This window comes from Osmia lignaria, unplaced genomic scaffold, assembly GCF_051020975.1.
Source record: "Osmia lignaria lignaria isolate PbOS001 unplaced genomic scaffold, iyOsmLign1 scaffold0005, whole genome shotgun sequence".
Lineage (NCBI taxonomy): Eukaryota > Metazoa > Arthropoda > Insecta > Hymenoptera > Megachilidae > Osmia > Osmia lignaria.
Window position 1 is genome coordinate 16,723,462 of NW_027478162.1, and position 18,452 is coordinate 16,741,913.

Consider the following 18,452-nt stretch of genomic DNA (forward strand, 5'->3'; position numbering starts at 1 on the left):
TCTCGGAAACAAAGCGAGCTACGGCAAAATGTTAAGAGACCTTTTTTGTAGAAAATTAGGATTCCTACTTTTTATGTTCTATGATATTTTTGGATCAGATGCGTAGTTCTCGAGATATATCAATATATTTAAAAGTTCCGAAGCCGCACCAACATAATAGAGATACAGAAACACCGTGGCCCCTTTCTTTGAGATAACTCTGCACTATTGCGCGCTGCAAATGCCACTTCCAGCTTAGCTGTGCAGAAGAAGAACAACAAGAAGAAGAAATATCTCGAAATATGTCCGTCAGGCCCCTTCCCTCGAGATAAATCTGCAAATATCTCGGAAACGAAGCGAGCTATGGCAAAATGTTAAGAGACCTTTTTTGTAGAGAATTAAGTTTCCTACTTTTTATGTTGTATGATATTTTTTGATCGGATGCGTAGTTCTCGAGATATATCAAGATATTTAAAAGTTCCGAAGCCGCACCAACATAATAGAGATACAGAAACACCGTGGCCCCCTTCTTTGAGATAACTCTGCACTATTGCGAGCTGCAAATGCCACTTCCAGCTTAGCTGTGCAGAAGAAGAACAACAAAAAGAAGAAATATCTCGAAATATGTCCGTCAGGCCCCTTCCCTTGAGATAAATCTGCAAATATCTCGGAAACGAAGCGAGCTATGGCAAAATGTTAAGAGACCTTTTTTGTAGAGAATTATGTTTCCTACAATTTATGTCCTATGATATTTTTTGATCAGAAGCGTAGTTTTCGAGATATATCGAGATATTTAAAAGTTCCGAAGCCGCACCAACATAATAGAGATACAGAAACACCGTGGCCCCTTTCTTTGAGATAACTCTGCACTAGTGCGAGCCGCAAATGCCACTTCCAGCTTAGCTGTGCAGAAGAAGAACAACAAGAAGAAGAAATATCACGAAATATGTCCGTTAGGCCCCTTCCCTTGAGATAAGTCTGCAAATATCTCGGAAACGAAGCGAGCTATGGCAAAATGTTAAGAGACCTTTTTTGTAGAGAATTAAGTTTCCTACTTTTTATGTTCTATGATATTTTTTGATCAGAAGCGTAGTTTTCGAGATATATCGAGATATTTAAAAGTTCCGAAGCCGCACCAACATAATAGAGATACAGAAACACCGTGGCCCCTTTCTTTGAGATAACTCTGCACTAGTGCGAGCCGCAAATGCCACTTCCAGCTTAGCTGTGCAGAAGAAGAACAACAAGAAGAAGAAATATCTCGAAATATGTCCGTTCGGCCCTTCCCTTGAGATAAATATGCAAATATCTCGGAAACGAAGCGAGCTATGGCAAAATGTTAAGAGACCTTTTTTGTAGAGAATTAAGTTTCCTACTTTTTATGTTCTATGATATTTTTTGATCAGATGCGTAGTTCTCGAGATATATCAAGATATTTAAAAGTTCCGAAGCCGCACCAACATAATAGAGATACAGAAACACCGTGGCCCCTTTCTTTGAGATAACTCTGCACTAGTGCGAGCCGCAAATGCCACTTCCAGCTTAGCTGTGCAGAAGAAGAACAACAAGAAGAAGAAATATCTCGAAATATGTCCGTCAGGCCCCTTCCCTTGAGATATATCTGCAAATATCTCGGAAACGAAGCGAGCTATGGCAAAATGTTAAGAGACATTTTTGTAGAGAATTATGTTTCCTACAATTTATGTTCTATGATATTTTTTGATCAGAAGCGTAGTTTTCGAGATATATCGAGATATTTAAAAGTTCCGAAGCCGCACCAACATAATAGAGATACAGAAACACCGTGGCCCCTTTCTTTGAGATAACTCTGCACTAGTGCGAGCCGCAAATGCCACTTCCAGCTTAGCTGTGCAGCAGAAGAACAACAAGAAGAAGAAATATCTCGAAATATGTCCGTCAGGCCCCTTCCCTTGAGATAAATATGCAAATATCTCGGAAACGAAGCGAGCTATGGCAAAATGTTAAGAGACCTTTTTTGTAGAGAATTAAGTTTCCTACTTTTTATGTTCTATGATATTTTTTGATCAGATGCGTAGTTCTCGAGATATATCAAGATATTTAAAAGTTCCGAAGCCGCACCAACATAATAGAGATACAGAAACACCGTGGCCCCTTTCTTTGAGATAACTCTGCACTATTGCGAGCTGCAAATGCCACTTCCAGCTTAGCTGTGCAGAGGAAGAACAACAAGAAGAAGAAATATCTCGAAATATGTCCGTCAGGCGCCTTCCCTTGAGATATATCTGCAATTATCTCGGAAACGAAGCGAGCTATGGCAAAATGTTAAGAGACCTTTTTTGTAGAGAATTCTGTTTCCTACAATTTATGTTCTATGATATTTTTTGATCAGAAGCGTAGTTTTCGAGATATATCGAGATATTTAAAAGTTCCGAAGCCGCACCAACATAATAGAGATACAGAAACACCGTGGCCCCTTTCTTTGAGATAACTCTGCACTAGTGCGAGCCGCAAATGCCACTTCCAGCTTAGCTGTGCAGAGGAAGAACAACAAGAAGAAGAAATATCTCGAAATATGTCCGTCAGGCGCCTTCCCTTGAGATATATCTGCAATTATCTCGGAAACGAAGCGAGCTATGGCAAAATGTTAAGAGACCTTTTTTGTAGAGAATTATGTTTCCTACAATTTATGTTCTATGATATTTTTTGATCAGAAGCGTAGTTTTCGAGATATATCGAGATATTTAAAAGTTCCGAAGCCGCACCAACATAATAGAGATACAGAAACACCGTGGCCCCTTTCTTTGAGATAACTCTGCACTAGTGCGAGCCGCAAATGCCACTTCCAGCTTAGCTGTGCAGAAGAAGAACAACAAGAAGAAGAAATATCTCGAAATATGTCCGTCAGGCCCCTTCCCTTGAGATAAATATGCAAATATCTCGGAAACGAAGCGAGCTATGGCAAAATGTTAAGAGACCTTTTTTGTAGAGAATTAAGTTTCCTACTTTTTATGTTCTATGATATTTTTTGATCAGATGCTTAGTTCTCGGGATATATCAAGATATTTAAAAGTTCCGAAGCCGCACCAACATAATAGAGATACAGAAACACCGTGGCCCCTTTCTGTGAGATAACTCTGCAATATTGCGAGCTGCAAATGCCACTTCCAGCTTAGCTGTGCAGAGGAAGAACAACAAGAAGAAGAAATATCTCGAAATATGTCCGTCAGGCCAGTTCCTTTGAGCTGAATCTGCAAATATCTCGGAAACGAAGCGAGCTATGGCAAAATGTTAAGAGACCTTTTTTGTAGAGAATTAAGTTTCATACTTTTTATGTTCGATGATATTTTTTGATCAGATGCGTAGTTCTCGAGATATATCAAGATATTTAAAAGTTCCGAAGCCGCACCAACATAATAGAGATACAGAAACACCGTGGCCCCTTTCTTTGAGATAACTCTGCACTATTGCGAGCTGCAAATGCCACTTCCAGCTTAGCTGTGCAGAGGAAGAACAACAAGAAGAAGAAATATCTCGAAATATGTCCGTCAGGCCCCTTCCCTTGAGATATATCTGCAAATATCTCGGAAACGAAGCGAGCTATGGCAAAATGTTAAGAGACATTTTTGTAGAGAATTATGTTTCCTACAATTTATGTTCTATGATATTTTTTGATCAGAAGCGTAGTTTTCGAGATATATCGAGATATTTAAAAGTTCCGAAGCCGCACCAACATAATAGAGATACAGAAACACCGTGGCCCCTTTCTTTGAGATAACTCTGCACTAGTGCGAGCCGCAAATGCCACTTCCAGCTTAGCTGTGCAGAAGAAGAACAACAAGAAGAAGAAATATCTCGAAATATGTCCGTCAGGCCCCTTCCCTTGAGATAAATATGCAAATATCTCGGAAACGAAGCGAGCTATGGCAAAATGTTAAGAGACCTTTTTTGTAGAGAATTAAGTTTCCTACTTTTTATGTTCTATGATATTTTTTGATCAGATGCGTAGTTCTCGAGATATATCAAGATATTTAAAAGTTCCGAAGCCGCACCAACATAATAGAGATACAGAAACACCGTGGCCCCTTTCTTTGAGATAACTCTGCACTATTGCGAGCTGCAAATGCCACTTCCAGCTTAGCTGTGCAGAGGAAGAACAACAAGAAGAAGAAATATCTCGAAATATGTCCGTCAGGCGCCTTCCCTTGAGATATATCTGCAATTATCTCGGAAACGAAGCGAGCTATGGCAAAATGTTAAGAAACCTTTTTTGTAGAGAATTATGTTTCCTACAATTTATGTTCTATGATATTTTTTGATCAGAAGCGTAGTTTTCGAGATATATCGAGATATTTAAAAGTTCCGAAGCCGCACCAACATAATAGAGATACAGAAACACCGTGGCCCCTTTCTTTGAGATAACTCTGCACTAGTGCGAGCCGCAAATGCCACTTCCAGCTTAGCTGTGCAGAGGAAGAACAACAAGAAGAAGAAATATCTCGAAATATGTCCGTCAGGCGCCTTCCCTTGAGATATATCTGCAATTATCTCGGAAACGAAGCGAGCTATGGCAAAATGTTAAGAGACCTTTTTTGTAGAGAATTATGTTTCCTACAATTTATGTTCTATGATATTTTTTGATCAGAAGCGTAGTTTTCGAGATATATCGAGATATTTAAAAGTTCCGAAGCCGCACCAACATAATAGAGATACAGAAACACCGTGGCCCCTTTCTTTGAGATAACTCTGCACTAGTGCGAGCCGCAAATGCCACTTCCAGCTTAGCTGTGCAGAAGAAGAACAACAAGAAGAAGAAATATCTCGAAATATGTCCGTCAGGCCCCTTCCCTTGAGATAAATATGCAAATATCTCGGAAACGAAGCGAGCTATGGCAAAATGTTAAGAGACCTTTTTTGTAGAGAATTAAGTTTCCTACTTTTTATGTTCTATGATATTTTTTTATCAGATGCTTAGTTCTCGGGATATATCAAGATATTTAAAAGTTCCGAAGCCGCACCAACATAATAGAGATACAGAAATACCGTGGCCCCTTTCTGTGAGATAACTCTGCAATATTGCGAGCTGCAAATGCCACTTCCAGCTTAGCTGTGCAGAGGAAGAACAACAAGAAGAAGAAATATCTCGAAATATGTCCGTCAGGCCAGTTCCTTTGAGCTGAATCTGCAAATATCTCGGAAACGAAGCGAGCTATGGCAAAATGTTAAGAGACCTTTTTTGTAGAGAATTAAGTTTCCTACTTTTTATGTTCGATGATATTTTTTGATCAGATGCGTAGTTCTCGAGATATATCAAGATATTTAAAAGTTCCGAAGCTGCACCAACATAATAGAGGTACAGAAACACCGTGGCCTCTTTCTTTGAGATAACTCTGCACTAGTGCGAGCCGCAAATGCCACTTCCAGCTTAGCTGTGCAGAAGAAGAACAACAAGAAGAAGAAATATCTCGAAATATGTCCGTCAGGCCCCTTCCCTTGAGATAAATATGCAAATATCTTGGAAACGAAGCGAGCTATGGCAAAATGTTAAGAGACCTTTTTTGTAGAGAATTAAGTTTCCTACTTTTTATGTTCTATGATATTTTTTGATCAGATGCGTAGTTCTCGAGATATATCAAGATATTTAAAAGTTCCGAAGCCGCACCAACATAATAGAGATACAGAAACACCGTGGCCCCTTTCTTTGAGATAACTCTGCACTAGTGCGAGCCGCAAATGCCACTTCCAGCTTAGCTGTGCAGAAGAAGAACAACAAGAAGAAGAAATATCTCGAAATATGTCCGTCAGGCCCCTTCCCTTGAGATAAATATGCAAATATCTCGGAAACGAAGCGAGCTATGGCAAAATGTTAAGAGACCTTTTTTGTAGAGAATTAAGTTTCCTACTTTTTATGTTCTATGATATTTTTTGATGAAATGCGTAGTTCTCGAGATATATCAAGATATTTAAAAGTTCCGAAGCCGCACCAACATAATAGAGATACAGAAACACCGTGGCCCCTTTCTTTGAGATAACTCTGCACTATTGCGAGCTGCAAATGCCACTTCCAGCTTAGCTGTGCAGAGGAAGAACAACAAGAAGAAGAAATATCTCGAAATATGTCCGTCAGGCCCCTTCCCTTGAGATATATCTGCAAATATCTCGGAAACGAAGCGAGCTATGGCAAAATGTTAAGAGACATTTTTGTAGAGAATTATGTTTCCTACAATTTATGTTCTATGATATTTTTTGATCAGAAGCGTAGTTTTCGAGATATATCGAGATATTTAAAAGTTCCGAAGCCGCACCAACATAATAGAGATACAGAAACACCGTGGCCCCTTTCTTTGAGATAACTCTGCACTAGTGCGAGCCGCAAATGCCACTTCCAGCTTAGCTGTGCAGAAGAAGAACAACAAGAAGAAGAAATATCTCGAAATATGTCCGTCAGGCCCCTTCCCTTGAGATAAATATGCAAATATCTCGGAAACGAAGCGAGCTATGGCAAAATGTTAAGAGACCTTTTTTGTAGAGAATTAAGTTTCCTACTTTTTATGTTCTATGATATTTTTTGATCAGATGCGTAGTTCTCGAGATATATCAAGATATTTAAAAGTTCCGAAGCCGCACCAACATAATAGAGATACAGAAACACCGTGGCCCCTTTCTTTGAGATAACTCTGCACTATTGCGAGCTGCAAATGCCACTTCCAGCTTAGCTGTGCAGAGGAAGAACAACAAGAAGAAGAAATATCTCGAAATATGTCCGTCAGGCGCCTTCCCTTGAGATATATCTGCAATTATCTCGGAAACGAAGCGAGCTATGGCAAAATGTTAAGAGACCTTTTTTGTAGAGAATTATGTTTCCTACAATTTATGTTCTATGATATTTTTTGATCAGAAGCGTAGTTTTCGAGATATATCGAGATATTTAAAAGTTCCGAAGCCGCACCAACATAATAGAGATACAGAAACACCGTGGCCCCTTTCTTTGAGATAACTCTGCACTAGTGCGAGCCGCAAATGCCACTTCCAGCTTAGCTGTGCAGAAGAAGAACAACAAGAAGAAGAAATATCTCGAAATATGTCCGTCAGGCCCCTTCCCTTGAGATAAATATGCAAATATCTCGGAAACGAAGCGAGCTATGGCAAAATGTTAAGAGACCTTTTTTGTAGAGAATTAAGTTTCCTACTTTTTATGTTCTATGATATTTTTTGATCAGATGCGTAGTTCTCGAGATATATCAAGATATTTAAAAGTTCCGAAGCCGCACCAACATAATAGAGATACAGAAACACCGTGGCCCCTTTCTTTGAGATAACTCTGCACTATTGCGAGCTGCAAATGCCACTTCCAGCTTAGCTGTGCAGAAGAAGAACAACAAGAAGAAGAAATATCTCGAAATATGTCCGTCAGGCCCCTTCCCTTGAGATAAATCTGCAAATATCTCGGAAACGAAGAGAGCTATGGCAAAATGTTAAGAGACCTTTTTTGTAGAGAATTATGTTTCCTACAATTTATGTTCTATGATATTTTTTGATCAGAAGCGTAGTTTTCGAGATATATCGAGATATTTAAAAGTTCCGAAGCCGCACCAACATAATAGAGATACAGAAACACCGTGGCCCCTTTCTTTGAGATAACTCTGCACTAGTGCGAGCCGCAAATGCCACTTCCAGCTTAGCTGTGCAGAAGAAGAACAACAAGAAGAAGAAATATCTCGAAATATGTCCGTCAGGCCCCTTCCCTTGAGATAAATATGCAAATATCTCGGAAACGAAGCGAGCTATGGCAAAATGTTAAGAGACCTTTTTTGTAGAGAATTAAGTTTCCTACTTTTTATGTTCTATGATATTTTTTGATCAGATGCTTAGTTCTCGGGATATATCAAGATATTTAAAAGTTCCGAAGCCGCACCAACATAATAGAGATACAGAAACACCGTGGCCCCTTTCTGTGAGATAACTCTGCAATATTGCGAGCTGCAAATGCCACTTCCAGCTTAGCTGTGCAGAGGAAGAACAACAAGAAGAAGAAATATCTCGAAATATGTCCGTCAGGCCAGTTCCTTTGAGCTGAATCTGCAAATATCTCGGAAACGAAGCGAGCTATGGCAAAATGTTAAGAGACCTTTTTTGTAGAGAATTAAGTTTCCTACTTTTTATGTTCGATGATATTTTTTGATCAGATGCGTAGTTCTCGAGATATATCAAGATATTTAAAAGTTCCGAAGCTGCACCAACATAATAGAGGTACAGAAACACCGTGGCCTCTTTCTTTGAGATAACTCTGCACTAGTGCGAGCCGCAAATGCCACTTCCAGCTTAGCTGTGCAGAAGAAGAACAACAAGAAGAAGAAATATCTCGAAATATGTCCGTCAGGCCCCTTCCCTTGAGATAAATATGCAAATATCTTGGAAACGAAGCGAGCTATGGCAAAATGTTAAGAGACCTTTTTTGTAGAGAATTAAGTTTCCTACTTTTTATGTTCTATGATACTTTTTGATCAGATGCGTAGTTCTCGAGATATATCAAGATATTTAAAAGTTCCGAAGCCGCACCAACATAATAGAGATACAGAAACACCGTGGCCCCTTTCTTTGAGATAACTCTGCACTAGTGCGAGCCGCAAATGCCACTTCCAGCTTAGCTGTGCAGAAGAAGAACAACAAGAAGAAGAAATATCTCGAAATATGTCCGTCAGGCCCCTTCCCTTGAGATAAATATGCAAATATCTCGGAAACGAAGCGAGCTATGGCAAAATGTTAAGAGACCTTTTTTGTAGAGAATTAAGTTTCCTACTTTTTATGTTCTATGATATTTTTTGATGAAATGCGTAGTTCTCGAGATATATCAAGATATTTAAAAGTTCCGAAGCCGCACCAACATAATAGAGATACAGAAACACCGTGGCCCCTTTCTTTGAGATAACTCTGCACTATTGCGAGCTGCAAATGCCACTTCCAGCTTAGCTGTGCAGAGGAAGAACAACAAGAAGAAGAAATATCTCGAAATATGTCCGTCAGGCCCCTTCCCTTGAGATATATCTGCAAATATCTCGGAAACGAAGCGAGCTATGGCAAAATGTTAAGAGACATTTTTGTAGAGAATTATGTTTCCTACAATTTATGTTCTATGATATTTTTTGATCAGAAGCGTAGTTTTCGAGATATATCGAGATATTTAAAAGTTCCGAAGCCGCACCAACATAATAGAGATACAGAAACACCGTGGCCCCTTTCTTTGAGATAACTCTGCACTAGTGCGAGCCGCAAATGCCACTTCCAGCTTAGCTGTGCAGAAGAAGAACAACAAGAAGAAGAAATATCTCGAAATATGTCCGTCAGGCCCCTTCCCTTGAGATAAATATGCAAATATCTCGGAAACGAAGCGAGCTATGGCAAAATGTTAAGAGACCTTTTTTGTAGAGAATTAAGTTTCCTACTTTTTATGTTCTATGATATTTTTTGATCAGATGCGTAGTTCTCGAGATATATCAAGATATTTAAAAGTTCCGAAGCCGCACCAACATAATAGAGATACAGAAACACCGTGGCCCCTTTCTTTGAGATAACTCTGCACTATTGCGAGCTGCAAATGCCACTTCCAGCTTAGCTGTGCAGAGGAAGAACAACAAGAAGAAGAAATATCTCGAAATATGTCCGTCAGGCGCCTTCCCTTGAGATATATCTGCAATTATCTCGGAAACGAAGCGAGCTATGGCAAAATGTTAAGAGACCTTTTTTGTAGAGAATTATGTTTCCTACAATTTATGTTCTATGATATTTTTTGATCAGAAGCGTAGTTTTCGAGATATATCGAGATATTTAAAAGTTCCGAAGCCGCACCAACATAATAGAGATACAGAAACACCGTGGCCCCTTTCTTTGAGATAACTCTGCACTAGTGCGAGCCGCAAATGCCACTTCCAGCTTAGCTGTGCAGAAGAAGAACAACAAGAAGAAGAAATATCTCGAAATATGTCCGTCAGGCCCCTTCCCTTGAGATAAATATGCAAATATCTCGGAAACGAAGCGAGCTATGGCAAAATGTTAAGAGACCTTTTTTGTAGAGAATTAAGTTTCCTACTTTTTATGTTCTATGATATTTTTTGATCAGATGCGTAGTTCTCGAGATATATCAAGATATTTAAAAGTTCCGAAGCCGCACCAACATAATAGAGATACAGAAACACCGTGGCCCCTTTCTTTGAGATAACTCTGCACTATTGCGAGCTGCAAATGCCACTTCCAGCTTAGCTGTGCAGAAGAAGAACAACAAGAAGAAGAAATATCTCGAAATATGTCCGTCAGGCCCCTTCCCTTGAGATAAATCTGCAAATATCTCGGAAACGAAGAGAGCTATGGCAAAATGTTAAGAGACCTTTTTTGTAGAGAATTATGTTTCCTACAATTTATGTTCTATGATATTTTTTGATCAGAAGCGTAGTTTTCGAGATATATCGAGATATTTAAAAGTTCCGAAGCCGCACCAACATAATAGAGATACAGAAACACCGTGGCCCCTTTCTTTGAGATAACTCTGCACTAGTGCGAGCCGCGAATGCCACTTCCAGCTTAGCTGTGCAGAAGAAGAACAACAAGAAGAAGAAATATCTCGAAATATGTCCGTCAGGCCCCTTCCCTTGAGATAAATATGCAAATATCTCGGAAACGAAGCGAGCTATGGCAAAATGTTAAGAGACCTTTTTTGTAGAGAATTAAGTTTCCTACTTTTTATGTTCTATGATATTTTTTGATCAGATGCTTAGTTCTCGGGATATATCAAGATATTTAAAAGTTCCGAAGCCGCACCAACATAATAGAGATACAGAAACACCGTGGCCCCTTTCTGTGAGATAACTCTGCAATATTGCGAGCTGCAAATGCCACTTCCAGCTTAGCTGTGCAGAGGAAGAACAACAAGAAGAAGAAATATCTCGAAATATGTCCGTCAGGCCAGTTCCTTTGAGCTGAATCTGCAAATATCTCGGAAACGAAGCGAGCTATGGCAAAATGTTAAGAGACCTTTTTTGTAGAGAATTAAGTTTCCTACTTTTTATGTTCGATGATATTTTTTGATCAGATGCGTAGTTCTCGAGATATATCAAGATATTTAAAAGTTCCGAAGCTGCACCAACATAATAGAGGTACAGAAACACCGTGGCCTCTTTCTTTGAGATAACTCTGCACTATTGCGAGCTGCAAATGCCACTTCGAGCTTAGCTGTGCAGAAGAAGAACAACAAGAAGAAGAAATATCTCGAAATATGTCCGTCAGACCCCTTCCCTTGAGATGAATCTGCAAATATCTCGGAAACGAAGCGAGCTATGGCAAAATGTTAAGAGACCTTTTTTGTAGAGAATTAAGTTTCCTACTTTTTATGTTCTATGATATTTTTTGATCAGATGCGTAGTTCTCGAGATATATCAAGATATTTAAAAGTTCCGAAGCCGCACCAACATAATAGAGATACAGAAACACCGTGGCCCCTTTCTTTGAGATAACTCTGCACTATTGCGAGCTGTAAATGCCACTTCCAGCTTAGCTGTGCAGAAGAAGAACAACAAGAAGAAGAAATATCTCGAAATATGTCCGTCAGGCCCCTTCCCTTGAGATATATCTGCAAATATCTCGGAAACGAAGCGAGCTATGGCAAAATGTTAAGAGACCTTTTTTGTAGAGAATTATGTTTCCTACAATTTATGTTCTATGATATTTTTTGATCAGAAGCGTAGTTTTCGAGATATATCGAGATATTTAAAAGTTCCGAAGCCGCACCAACATAATAGAGATACAGAAACACCGTGGCCCCTTTCTTTGAGATAACTCTGCACTAGTGCGAGCCGCAAATGCCACTTCCAGCTTAGCTGTGCAGAAGAAGAACAACAAGAAGAAGAAATATCTCGAAATATGTCCGTTAGGCCCCTTCCCTTGAGATAAATCTGCAAATATCTCGGAAACGAAGCGAGCTATGGCAAAATGTTAAGAGACCTTTTTTGTAGAGAATTAGGTTTCCTACTTTTTATGTTCTATGATATTTTTTGATCAGAAGCGTAGTTTTCGAGATATATCGAGATATTTAAAAGTTCCGAAGCCGCACCAACATAATAGAGATACAGAAACACCGTGGCCCCTTTCTTTGAGATAACTCTGCACTAGTGCGAGCCGCAAATGCCACTTCCAGCTTAGCTGTGCAGAAGAAGAACAACAAGAAGAAGAAATATCTCGAAATATGTCCGTCAGGCCCCTTCCCTTGAGATAAATCTGCAAATATCTCGGAAACGAAGCGAGCTATGGCAAAATGTTAAGAGACCTTTTTTGTAGAGAATTAAGTTTCCTACTTTTTATGTTCTATGATATTTTTTGATCAGATGCGTAGTTCTCGAGATATATCAAGATATTTAAAAGTTCCGAAGCCGCACCAACATAATAGAGATACAGAAACACCGTGGCCCCTTTCTTTGAGATAACTCTGCACTATTGCGAGCTGCAAATGCCACTTCCAGCTTAGCTGTGCAGAAGAAGAACAACAAGAAGAAGAAATATCTCGAAATATGTCCGTCAGGCCCCTTCCCTTGAGATAAATATGCAAATATCTCGGAAACGAAGCGAGCTATGGCAAAATGTTAAGAGACCTTTTTTGTAGAGAATTAAGTTTCCTACTTTTTATGTTCTATGATATTTTTTGATCAGATGCGTAGTTCTCGAGATATATCAAGATATTTAAAAGTTCCGAAGCCGCACCAACATAATAGAGATACAGAAACACCGTGGCCCCTTTCTTTGAGATAACTCTGCACTATTGCGAGCTGGAAATGCCACTTCCAGTTTAGCTGTGCAGAAGAAGAACAACAAGAAGAAGAAATATCTCGAAATATGTCCGTTAGGCCCCTTCCCTTGAGATAAATCTGCAAATATCTCGGAAACGATGCGAGCTATGGCAAAATGTTAAGAGACCTTTTTTGTAGAGAATTAAGTTTCCTACTTTTTATGTTCTATGATATTTTTTGATCAGAAGCGTAGTTTTCGAGATATATCGAGATATTTAAAAGTTCCGAAGCCGCACCAACATAATAGAGATACAGAAACACCGTGGCCCCTTTCTTTGAGATAACTCTGCACTAGTGCGAGCCGCAAATGCCACTTCCAGCTTAGCTGTGCAGAAGAAGAACAACAAGAAGAAGAAATATCTCGAAATATGTCCGTCAGGCCCCTTCCCTTGAGATAAATATGCAAATATCTCGGAAACGAAGCGAGCTATGGCAAAATGTTAAGAAACCTTTTTTGTAGAGAATTAAGTTTCCTACTTTTTATGTTCTATGATATTTTTTGATCAGATGCGTAGTTCTCGAGATATATCAAGATATTTAAAAGTTCCGAAGCCGCACCAACATAATAGAGATACAGAAACACCGTGGCCCCTTTCTTTGAGATAACTCTGCACTATTGCGAGCTGGAAATGCCACTTCCAGTTTAGCTGTGCAGAAGAAGAACAACAAGAAGAAGAAATATCTCGAAATATGTCCGTTAGGCCCCTTCCCTTGAGATAAATATGCAAATATCTCGGAAACGAAGCGAGCTATGGCAAAATGTTAAGAGACCTTTTTTGTAGAGAATTAAGTTTCCTACTTTTTATGTTCTATGATATTTCTTGATCAGATGCGTAGTTCTCGAGATATATCAAGATATTTAAAAGTTCCGAAGCCGCACCAACATAATAGAGATACAGAAACACCGTGGCCCCTTTCTTTGAGATAACTCTGCACTAGTGCGAGCCGCAAATGCCACTTCCAGCTTAGCTGTGCAGAAGAAGAACAACAAGAAGAAGAAATATCTCGAAATATGTCCGTCAGGCCCCTTCCCTTGAGATAAATATGCAAATATCTCGGAAACGAAGCGAGCTATGGCAAAATGTTAAGAGACCTTTTTTGTAGAGAATTAAGTTTCCTACTTTTTATGTTCTATGATATTTTTTGATCAGATGCGTAGTTCTCGAGATATATCAAGATATTTAAAAGTTCCGAAGCCGCACCAACATAATAGAGATACAGAAACACCGTGGCCCCTTTCTTTGAGATAACTCTGCACTAGTGCGAGCCGCAAATGCCACTTCCAGCTTAGCTGTGCAGAAGAAGAACAACAAGAAGAAGAAATATCTCGAAATATGTCCGTCAGGCCCCTTCCCTTGAGATAAATCTGCAAATATCTCGGAAACGAAGCGAGCTATAGCAAAATGTTAAGAGACCTTTTTTGTAGAGAATTAAGTTTCCTACTTTTTATGTTCTATGATATTTTTTGACCAGATGCGTAGTTCTCGAGATATATCAAGATATTTAAAAGTTCCGAAGCCGCACCAACATAATAGAGACACAGAAACACCGTGGCCCCTTTCTTTGAGATAACTCTGCACTATTGCGAGCTGCAAATGCCACTTCCAGCTTAGCTGTGCAGAAGAAGAACAACAAGAAGAAGAAATATCTCGAAATATGTCCGTCAGGCCCCTTCCCTTGAGATAAATCTGGAAATATCTCGGAAACGAAGAGAGCTATGGCAAAATGTTAAGAGACCTTTTTTGTAGAGAATTAAGTTTCCTACTTTTTATGTTGTATGACATTTTTTGATCAGATGCGTAGTTCTCGAGATATATCAAGATATTTAAAAGTTCCGAAGCCGCACCAACATAATAGAGATACAGAAACACCGTGGCCCCTTTCTTTGAGATAACTCTGCACTATTGCGAGCTGTAAATGCCACTTCCAGCTTAGCTGTGCAGAAGAAGAACAACAAGAAGAAGAAATATCTCGAAATATGTCCGTCAGGCCCCTTCCCTTGAGATATATCTGCAAATATCTCGGAAACGAAGCGAGCTATGGCAAAATGTTAAGAGACCTTTTTTGTCGAGAATTATGTTTCCTACAATTTATGTTCTATGATATTTTTTGATCAGAAGCGTAGTTTTCGAGATATATCGAGATATTTAAAAGTTCCGAAGCTGCACCAACATAATAGAGATACAGAAACACCGTGGCCCCTTTCTTTGAGATAACTCTGCACTAGTGCGAGCTGCAAATGCCACTTCCAGCTTAGCTGTGCAGAGGAAGAACAACAAGAAGAAGAAATATCTCGAAATATGTCCGTCAGGCCAGTTCCTTTGAGCTGAATCTGCAAATATCTCGGAAACGAAGCGAGCTATGGCAAAATGTTAAGAGACGTTTTTTGTAGAGAATTATGTTTCCTACAATTTATGTTCTATGATAGTTTTTGATCAGAAGCGTAGTTTTCGAGATATATCGAGATATTTAAAAGTTCCGAAGCCGCACCAACATAATAAAGATACAGAAACACCGTGGCCCCTTTCTTTGAGATAACTGTGCACTAGTGCGAGCCGCAAATGCCACTTCCAGCTTAGCTGTGCAGAAGAAGAACAACAAGAAGAAGAAATATCTCGAAATATGTCCGTCAGGCCCCTTCCCTTGAGATAAATCTGCAAATATCTCGGAAACGAAGCGAGCTATGGCAAAATGTTAAGAGACCGTTTTTGTAGAGAATTAAGTTTGCTACTTTTTATGTTCTATGATATTTTTTGATGAGACGCGTAGTTCTCGAGATATATCAAGATATTTAAAAGTTCCGAAGCCGCACCAACATAATAGAGATACAGAAACACCGTGGCCCCTTTCTTTGAGGTAACTCTGCACTATTGCGAGCTGCAAATGCCACTTCCAGCTTAGCTGTGCAGAAGGAGAACAACAAGAAGAAGAAATATCTCGAAATATGTCCGTCAGGCCCCTTCCCTTGAGATAAATCTGCAAATATCTCGGAAACGAAGAGAGCTATGGCAAAATGTTAAGAGACCTTTTTTGTAGAGAATTATGTTTCCTACTTTTTATGTTGTATGATATTTTTTGATCAGACCCGTAGTTCTCGAGATATATCAAGATATTTAAAAGTTCCGAAGCCGCACCAACATAATAGAGATACAGAAACACCGTGGCCCCTTTCTCTGAGATATCTCTGCACTATTGCGAGCTGCAAATGCCACTTCCAGCTTAGCTGTGCAGAAGAAGAACAACAAGAAGAAGAAATATCTCGAAATATGTCCGTCAGGCCCCTTCCCTTGACATAAATCTGCAAATATCTCGGAAACGAAGCGAGCTATGGCAAAATGTTAAGAGACCTTATTTGTAGAGAATTAAGTTTCCTACTTTTTACGTTCTATGATATTTTTTGATCAGATGCGTAGTTCTCGAGATATATCAAGATATTTAAAAGTTCCGAAGCCGCACCAACATAATAGAGATACAGAAACACCGTCGCCCCTTTCTTTGAGATAACTCTGCACTAGTGCGAGCCGCAAATGCCACTTCCAGCTTAGCTGTGCAGAAGAAGAACAACAAGAAGAAGAAATATCTCGAAATATGTCCGTCAGGCCCCTTCCCTTGAGATAAATCTGCAAATATCTCGGAAACGAAGCGAGCTATGGCAAAATGTTAAGAGACCTTTTTTGTAGAGAATTATGTTTCCTACTTTTTATGTTCTATGATATTTTTTGATCAGACCCGTAGTTCTCGAGATATATCAAGATATTTAAAAGTTCCGAAGCCGCACCAACATAATAGAGATACAGAAACACCGTGGCCCCTTTCTCTGAGATATCTCTGCACTATTGCGAGCTGCAAATGCCACTTCCAGCTTAGCTGTGCAGAAGAAGAACAACAAGAAGAAGAAATATCTCGAAATATGTCCGTCAGGCCCCTTCCCTTGACATAAATCTGCAAATATCTCGGAAACGAAGCGAGCTATGGCAAAATGTTAAGAGACCTTATTTGTAGAGAATTAAGTTTCCTACTTTTTACGTTCTATGATATTTTTTGATCAGATGCGTAGTTCTCGAGATATATCAAGATATTTAAAAGTTCCGAAACCGCACCAACATAATAGAGATACAGAAACACCGTGGCCCCTTTCTTTGAGATATCTCTGCACTATTGCGAGCTGCAAATGCCACTTCCAGCTTAGCTGTGCAGAAGAAGAACAACAAGAAGAAGAAATATCTCGAAATATGTCCGTCAGGCCCCTTCCCTTGACATAAATCTGCAAATATCTCGGAAACGAAGCGAGCTATCGCAAAATGTTAAGAGACCTTATTTGTAGAGAATTAAGTTTCCTACTTTTTACGTTCTATGATATTTTTTGATCAGATGCGTAGTTCTCGAGATATATCAAGATATTTAAAAGTTCCGAAGCCGCACCAACATAATAGAGATACAGAAACACCGTGGCCCCTTTCTTTGAGATAACTCTGCACTATTGCGAGCTGTAAATGCCACTTCCAGCTTAGCGGTGCAGAAGAAGAACAACAAGAAGAAGAAATATCTCGAAATATGTCCGTCAGGCCCCTTCCCTTGAGATATATCTGCAAATATCTCGGAAACGAAGCGAGCTATGGCAAAATGTTAAGAGACCTTTTTTGTAGAGAATTATGTTTCCTACAATATATGTTCTAAGATATTTTTTGATCAGAAGCGTAGTTTTCGAGATATATCGAGATATTTAAAAGTTCCGAAGCCGCACAAACATAATAGAGATACAGAAACACCGTGGCCCCTTTCTTTGAGATAACCCTGCACTAGTGCGAGCCGCAAATGCCACTTCCAGCTTAGCTGTGCAGAAGAAGAACAACAAGAAGAAGAAATATCTCGAAATATGTCCGTCAGGCCCCTTCCCTTGAGATAAATATGCAAATATCTCGGAAACGAAGCGAGCTATGGCAAAATGTTAAGAGACCTTTTTTGTAGAGAATTAAGTTTCCTACTTTTTATGTTCTATGATATTTTTTGAGCAGATGCGTAGTTCTCGAGATATATCAAGATATTTAAAAGTTCCGAAACCGCACCAACATAATAGAGATACAGAAACACCGTGGCCCCTTTCTTTGAGATATCTCTGCACTATTGCGAGCTGCAAATGCCACTTCCAGCTTAGCTGTGCAGAGGAAGAACAACAAGAAGAAGAAATATCTCGAAATATGTCTGTCAGGCCAGTTCCTTTGAGCTGAATCTGCAAATATCTCGGAAACGAAGCGAGCTATGGCAAAATGTTAAGAGACGTTTTTTGTAGAGAATTATGTTTCCTACAATTTATGTTCTATGATATTTTTTGATCAGAAGCGTAGTTTTCGAGATATATCGAGATATTTAAAAGTTCCGAAGCCGCACCAACATAATAAAGATACAGAAACACCGTGGCCCCTTTCTTTGAGATAACTCTGCACTAGTGCGAGCCGCAAATGCCACTTCCAGCTTAGCTGTGCAGAAGAAGAACAACAAGAAGAAGAAATATCTCGAAATATGTCCGTCAGGCCCCTTCCCTTGAGATAAATCTGCAAATATCTCGGAAACGAAGCGAGCTATGGCAAAATGTTAAGAGACCTTTTTTGTAGAGAATTATGTTTCCTACTTTTTATGTTCTATGATATTTTTTGATCAGACCCG